The 8,023-nt window shown below is 46.6% G+C and overlaps 1 pseudogene; it reads right to left on the bottom strand.

The window, feature by feature from the left end:
- Positions 1–6,591: 6,591 nt before the first annotated feature.
- LOC135995003 (olfactory receptor 14J1-like) lies at positions 6,592–7,507 on the bottom strand (annotated as a pseudogene).
- Positions 7,508–8,023: the final 516 nt, after the last annotated feature.

Here is an 8,023-nt window from a genome sequence, read left to right as displayed (position 1 = left end):
CTGTTCACTTAACTGAATTTGGTCTCTCCCAGTTAGGGATACGCACCACACGTACTCAGTTCTTTAGGGAGGCGCCCATACTCTTTCTTTAGTTTGGCCAGCTCGGTGGCAGTGTAAGGCATTTCTTAGTTGTAATGTGAGGGTCAGTATCCTCCACATTTGCATAAAAATATTCTGTTTTCACTAAGGGTCTCATGTGTGGGTATTCCTCATAACGTTTTCTCGTCTCCTCCAATTCTTTCTGAGAGTAAATTTGATTTATTTGTCAGATACCTTTCTCCTCTAGCTCCTGCTCCCTCAGCACTCCTGTGTTTTTTAAACATTCCTCCTTTCGAGTAGCTTGTAATGAGCCGTTTTCTTCCCTCGCTTTTTCTAGTTGTTGTGAACAATTTTTTAATTGTTGTTCTAAATTGGAGGTTGACTTTTGCAAAATCTGCACCAGATTTTCAAGGGATTCTATAATTTTGCTTTCATTACTACGTCGCCTGAGACGATCTTCAATCGCTGCTACTAGGCTGGCTCCTACGACAGCACAGAGCATAGCTTTGTTCTTACCTGATCTAAACTTAGTCTGTAGAGAAATCACTCCGTCCACTACACTCTGTAAATTAGACCAATTATTACAAGCCCAGTCTTCTCCAGATATGGAGGGTCGAGCTCCATACTTTGCTAAAAGTGTGTAGAACGAGCCTCAATCTTTCCCTAACCAAAACTCTTGATTATCAGCCTTTTCAGTCATTCTTATTATGAAGGGGCCAAACCCACTTTGGGAAGGCACAACTTAGTTACACATACCCACAGCAACTGCTGTGTCACCTTTCTCTTTCCCGAGTGGTTAGAGGGGCCAAAAATCTGCTACGGGAAGGCTCAACTTAGTTACACAAACACTCAAAATTGCCCCTTCACTCTCTCTAGCAGACAATTCTCATCAACATGAGAGCAACACCCATTTTTGCACTTTGAGATCCCAGAGACAGAGCCCTCAACTCAAGTTTGGAGTGCTCAACACCAAGGCGTGTGCGGTGTGCAGGAAATCTGAATTCGCCCTTGCTTTCTGGACACCTCTCACCTTATCGGGTGCAGGGCCAGGTGTGGCTGGAGCGAAACTTTCTTCCCCTGTTACAGACCACACAGTACCTGCACTCCTCTGTATTCTCAGAACCCTGTCCATGACACCAATTTAATGTCATGGTCCATTTGATGATGGACTCGTGATGGTTTGTTTACCTTGATGACGAAGTGCAAAATTAAGGCAACCAAAAGGCCAAGGGGTTGTAATTCAATCTAACAGTGTTAAATTTATTGTTTTGCCCATAAAGCGGCACGCGATAGAGGAAGTGGAGAAACAGGAAGAGAAAAAAAGTGGGAAAGAGGATTAGCTACGAGTTTTCCAGAACTGGGAATGGATTTAGGACACAAATGTCTTCAGCTACAGGGACACAGACACCTGGTGCCAGTGTAGATGCCCTGGGAACCCCTGCCCAGGCTCCACTGCATTGCAAGGTGCTCTGGTCTCCCCCAGGTCCTCTGTGATAGATGCCAATCCCAGGCCAGCACCTCGGGTACACTGGGGCCCCTAAATTGGCACTGGCTGATTATGGTGAGACAACTGCTGACTGATGTCTGCCTGCAAAGGTGCACTTTGTTGTTGTTGTTGTTGTTTTTTGTTTTGGTTTTGGTTTGTTGTTGTTGTTGTTTAGTTGGTTTGGGGAGGGTTTTGCTTTGGTTTTATGGGGTTTTTCGTTTCTTTTGTTCGTTTTTTTTGTTTGTTTGATTGAAGTTTTTTTGTTTGTTTTTTTTTTAATGTATTAAATTTTTTTTAAAAAAGCCAAAAAGTGAATTATGGGGAAGTGTACTAAGGGCAGGAGAAGAAATATTGGTCTTCCCCTGTACTTCTACTACCAACACTCTATTATTTCATCTCCCTCATCATTCAGGAGTTTCCACCTCTCCTGATTAAATGTCCATGTCAAAGGACAACTTCCCAGCAGACTGTCTGGACGTTTGCCCTTCCCAGTGCTCTCAGGTTTCCTCCTCCACTTGCTCGTTGGTCACTCAGTTGCCTCTCAAGTCTCTGGTTTCTGCTTTGACCTTCAGGGAGTTACAAACTTGCCCCATTCTTCAGAGCTCTAATTAACATGGTAGTCAACATGTTACTTGTGTTTATTCCTATCTTTTCCCATGTCTCTGTCTAGAACAGTTCCTGTGTGGATGTCCCTTTTCGATGGTGGACCTCATTAGATCCAGCTTACACACACAGTTGAGGAAAGTGTTTTAGTTTATGAAATTGTGTAGTGTTTACACAGGAGAGCAGGTGGGAGCTGGTGTACAGGAGCTGCAGCATCCACCTGCAGAGCTCAGTGGAGAAGTCTGATGTGAGGAAAAGTGGTGCAAGTCCCAGGTGGCCAAGGAGGGAACTGGCAGACTGGGGGTGGAGGGTGAGGAGCAAGGTTGTCCATAAAGTGTCCAGCCTCAAGGGACTGTTCTCCTGCCTGTCCAGATGGCTTCAGGAGACCCTCTGGGTCAATGTCCATTGCAGAATGCTGCTGTCACTTCTTCTATACACTGAAAAATGACAGAAAATACCCTTGAAAGAAAAAACCCTCCCTTATGAAATCTTCTTTGAAATCTTCATCATTAAGTGTCCCATTGAAACCTCTCCAGTTAGTTCTACAAGTCCTGAAGATTTGAAGAAAATTACAGAAAGAAACATCGCTCGTTAGGGCTTTCTGTGTTTTAATGAGCCCCATGGTGTATTGGGTGCTCTCCATGAACCTCAGATACCAAGGACAGACTGAAGAATCTCCTCAAGAAGTCAAGTCAGAAGCAAACTCCAAAGTACTTTGAAGCATTAATGGGCCCCACTGAGGGCTGTTTCTGACAAAGCCTCCCCAGGGACTCGTTAGAAGAGATAATTGGAGGCAGTGATTGCATCAGGCAAAGGCAAAGTGCAGCAGCTCTGATGCTGAGAAAACCCTTGATTTGTTTGATGAAGGAGGATGGTCAAACCTTGAGCCCCTGCCCCTAGGAAGGGAGATCCTGTCCCTCACGTGTGTCTCAGGGCTCTTCCTGGGGATGTGGGGATGATGCCCAGTGCAGGACAATGGTGTGACACTCCCTGGGGGGTGCAAGGAGGCAATGGGGTGCCATGGCCATGACAACAATGTGTCTCCTCTTAGGCCTCACTGTCAGGGACATCAGCCATAGCCAAGGGGACAAAGACCTTGGGTCTTTTAAGGACATCCAGCCTTGCCAGCACCTTTGGCCATCTCCACCACAGTCCATCCTACATTGTTCCAGGCCTGTGGCTGTTTCTCCACAGGCTGCAGACACCCCATGCACTTCTCCATCTTGTTCTCACCCCAGTGTGTCCCCACTTGTGCTGCTGTCTCTCCATCTCCATCCACTGTTCCTTGAAACACAAAGTCATGGCTGATCCAGAGTCCTTCTGAATGACCACAGCACTGTGCTCACAATGACATTTCTTTATCCTGAGGTCCACTCTGGACCTCCAGAGCTGAAGTTTCTGACAGTTTTCCTTTCTCATGCTGTTTCCCTCTCCAAAAAAAAAAAAAAAAAAAGAAAAAAAAAAGTGCCATCATCTTGGAAAACAATTTTCAAGATTTCTGGAGCTACTACTACTCTTTCTTGCCATGGTTTTAACACAACCACCAACTAAGACCATGAGAGCTGCTCACATCCTCCTCCCAGTCCCCAAGTGGGATAAGGGAGAGAACTGAAAGGGAAGGGAGAAACTTGTGGGTTTAGAAAAAAAAATAAGACAACAATAAAAATAATAAAAATAATACACTATTACTAATAATATACTTATACTAAAATATACATAAAGTAAAATATATGATACTCAGTGCAATCCCTCACGTAACTCCAGTTGTGTTGAACAGCCAGCCCAAAAGAAGGGAGCACCCTGGTCCTGAACAGCTGATCCCAGCAAGACAAAGTAAAAGTGCAAAAGGCAGAGAGGCCCAAGGGCCAACTGAAAAACAGCAAAACATCATAAAACTGAACTTCCAATAGAATGGAACTTCCCAACAGAGCTAACCAATGTAGCTGGAAAACCGAAACTAACTAGCTGGAAAAGGCATTTCCAGCTTTATAACAAACATGACGCTAATGGTAGAGAATAGCTCATTGATTAACCTAGATGTCAATCAAGGTGCTGTCCTGTCTGTGCCCCCTCCTACCAATTTGCACCTGCAGCTGGACTCCAAAGAAGTCCTTGGTTTCACTGACAAAGTCAAGGTAAATTAAATAGAAATAGATTAAATTAAGAAAATATATTCAGCGCAATCCCTCATGTAACTCCAGTCACACGGAACAGCCAGTCCTGCAGAAGGAAGCAACTTGGTCCTGAACAGCCGATCCCAGCAAGAGAGAGCACAAAGGCAACAGGCAGAAAGGCCCAAAGGCCAACTGCAAAACGGCAGAATGGCAAAAGACTGAACTAACATCAAACTCCTGACAGAATGAAACTTCTGAATGGAACTAACAAAACTAGCTGGAAAACCCGAAGTAACAGATGCAACAAGCCCTAAAAGCTGGCTCCAGCTGTACACTGAGCATGACACTAATCATAAGGAATATTTCATTTATCAGCCTGCATGTCCATCCAGATGCTGTCCTGTCTGTGTCCCCTCCTGCCAAGTTGCATCTGCAGCTGGATGGCCAAAGAAGTCCTTGGTTTCCCTGACAACAGCCAAGATATCAGTGAGTTCTGACATTCCTTTCATACCAAATGGCAAACACTGTAAAGCTGCTAAAAGAAAAAAATAACTCTATCCCAGGGAAGAAACAGCGTTATCTCATTATTCTCATAGTAAATCTAAACAAAAGACCGTACTAGCTATGAAGGAGAGAGATTCAAAATGCATGAAGAAAATTAACTCAATTTCAGTAAAAACAGCATGTTTCCTCAGCCTCTACTTCAACAGGCTAAAGAAGTTTGGGTCGCTTGTGAACCGTGGAGTAACTCCACACTGGTTGTGCTGCTCAGTGAGGGACACAGATGCAACTGGATGGGCTGCACTGTCACTGAGCTCTTTCCCGGGGGTCTAAAGCTCTGGAATGGGTTCAGAGCATTTCTGGGGACTCCTCACTGGGTTTTCTGCTCATTTTGGTTCAGCAATCCCTTCCTTGTCCTTCAGGTGCCTGGAGATTGGTGCAGGAAGATGCGGCCTATCTCCTTCCCAGGGATGGAGGTAGGCTGACCAGCCCATAATTCTTCAAATTCTCCTTCCTGCCCCTCTTGAAGATGGGTTTGACGTGTTCCTTTCCCAAGGACCTCAGAACTTCTCTGATTCTGCTGTCACTTTTGAAAGCACAACCCAGGATCATGGGCAAGGGTGATGTAGCAGACAGGAGCACTTGCAATGAGCCTGTTCAAGGCAGCTGAGATGAATCTCACTGGTCCACTGAGGTTTGTTCCTGGAGTCACACACAAAAATGGGAGGCACCTAAGCCCTGTGGTGTGTCATCCTGCTCTGCACTCATCTGAGATATCCTACATCATGAGGAATGGACACGAGGATCTCAGTTCAAGGAAGAAGATCCCAGTGGGTGGTTTCCCATGGGCTGTTACTCCTAATGTGAAGTGACCTCGAGACACTGTCTGTCCCACAGACCTTCATGGAACTCCCAGGAATAGCTGATGTTGTTTCTGCTCACTTGGGTCCATCTCACCTCTTGCACATGATGTGCATGCTGACATCTCATCTGTAAAACGCAAACATGAACTTCTGACCTACTCTTTCAGGAACACATTCTCCAATCTGGTTGACAGCCCGGTGCTGGAAATGGTGGCTGTGAGGGGCCAGTCCATGATGATGCCCTGGGGCAGCTTCCTCAGAGTGTCCAGTGCACACGTACACAGCCCAGACCCTGCTCTGCTGGTCCTGCAGGTCTCTGGCAGGAGGTCTGGCTGTGAGAGGACACTGCTGTGTGCCCAGCCTTGCACACACACACTGTTTGGCTGTACCCTGGTGCATTTTCTTGAGAGAATCTTTGGAAGAAGACCTAAACCTTCAGGACCTGCCCTGAGGAGATCACGTTTCTTTCTGGAAAGCTGCTCTGAGGCCAGTTCTGTCACACAAGTGCCCATTGCCTGTCCCTGCCTGCGCTCACAGGACTGACACACAGCAGGACGGTAACCAAGCCGCCAGAGCACTCAGGCCTTGCACCAACACAAGGGATGAGAAGGAGAGTGTGGGAGTAGAACGAGAACAGGTCTGGAAGGCCAAGCGCTGGTGCTCCCTGGCAATTCCCCTCCTCTAATGCACACAGGAACTGTCCCTGCAGCTCCAAAAGGCCTTGCAGGAAGGATATAGTGAAAATGAAGTCACTACAGGATGCTTTATTTTGTTTAAATACACACAGATCATGGCTCTGCATTTACAAAGCCAATGGTTATAAAAGAAAAGCAGACAGCAAATTAGAAATGGGATGAGAACGTTATCACCATAAAAAAAAAACGCCAATAAGAACAGAAAATACAGATGAGAGGCTGGACCTGTAACTTGTTACATTAAAACTGCTATGTAGAAGCATATGGGCCATTTCTTGCTTCAGAAAACACTAAGATATGAGTTTCCACAAGGCATCCTTGAGCTCCTGGTTCCTCATGCTGTAGATGAGGGGATTCACTGCTGGAGGCACCACTGAGTACAGAACAGACACCACCAGATCCAAGGAAGGAGAAGAAATGGAGGGGGGCTTCAGGTAGGAAAACATGCCAGTGCTGATGTAGAGGGACACCACAGTCAGGTGAGGGAGGCACGTGGAAAAGGCTTTGTGCCGTCCCTGAACAGAGGGGATCCTCAGCACAGCCCTTAAGATCTGCACATAGGAGAAAAGAATGAAAATAAAACACTCAAACACTACTAAGACGCCCAACCACAAGAAGCCCAAGTTCCCTGAGGTAGGAGTCTGAGCAGGAGAGCTTGAGGATCTGGGGGATTTCACAGAAGAACTGGTCCACAGCATTGCCCTGGCACAGTGTCAGTGAAAATGTATTGGCCGTGTGCAGCAGAGCATTGAGAAACCCAGTGGCCCAGGCAGCTGCTACCATGTGGACACAAGCTCTGCTGCCCAGAAGGGTCCCGTAGTGCAGGGGTTTGCAGATGGCAACGTAGCGGTCGTACGACATGACTGTGAGGAGAGAATACTCTGCTGTACCACAGAAAAAGAGAAAAAAGACCTGTGCAGTACATCCTGCATATGAGATGGCCCGGGTGTCCCAGAGGGAATTGGCCATGGATTTGGGTACAGTGGTAGAGATGAAGCCCAGGTCGAGGAGGGAGAGGTTGAGGAGGAAGAAGTACATGAGGATGTGGAGGTGCGGGTCACAGGCTATGGAGATGATGATGAGGCCATTGCCCAGGAGGGCAGCCAGGTAGATGCCCAGGAAGAGCCAGAAGTGCAAGAGCTGCAGCTCCCGTGTGTCTGTGAACGCCAGGAGGAGGAACTGGGTGATGGAGCTGCTGTTGGACATTTGCTGTTTGTTGGCATGTGGGCTCTGTTCAAAAAAAGAAAAAGCAACTTAAAATTAGGACAGACTCCTCTTAGCAAAGCCACACCATTTTTCATAGTTACCACCCAATTGAAACGCATTTCCTTTCTCTCTTGTGTGCTGGGTGAGTGTGCTGTGAGCAGCAGGACCTCTGCCCGTGTGCTGCCAAGCAGCCAGCTTTGCTCTGCTGCAGTGGGGACAGGGAAGCTGGTCTGTGAAAGCTCCAATGTTCACATGGAATGGCAGATGTAATCTATCTTCAATGAAAAAGGTTAATATCTGTGCTCATGACTGTCAAGGGCTTGGGCTCCAGAGGAGACAATTGCCATGTCTTGATAAATATTTTATCTGTGTTTTTTTATTTTCCACCACCACATCAGGTGAGTTGGGGTTTTTTAGGGTTGGATGTCCTCATTTCTGTGATTGAAAATGTGAAGAGTCTTGAGACGGGACAGGCAAAAAGGCTCAGCTTTGTCTGGCTCAGTGCAGAGTCAGACA

The sequence above is a fragment of the Caloenas nicobarica genome, chromosome 15 (genome assembly GCF_036013445.1).
Source record: "Caloenas nicobarica isolate bCalNic1 chromosome 15, bCalNic1.hap1, whole genome shotgun sequence".
In the NCBI taxonomy this organism is placed as follows: Eukaryota; Metazoa; Chordata; class Aves; order Columbiformes; family Columbidae; genus Caloenas; species Caloenas nicobarica.
Note: the sequence above shows the minus strand (reverse complement) of the source record. Positions and strands in the feature narration are given on the sequence as shown.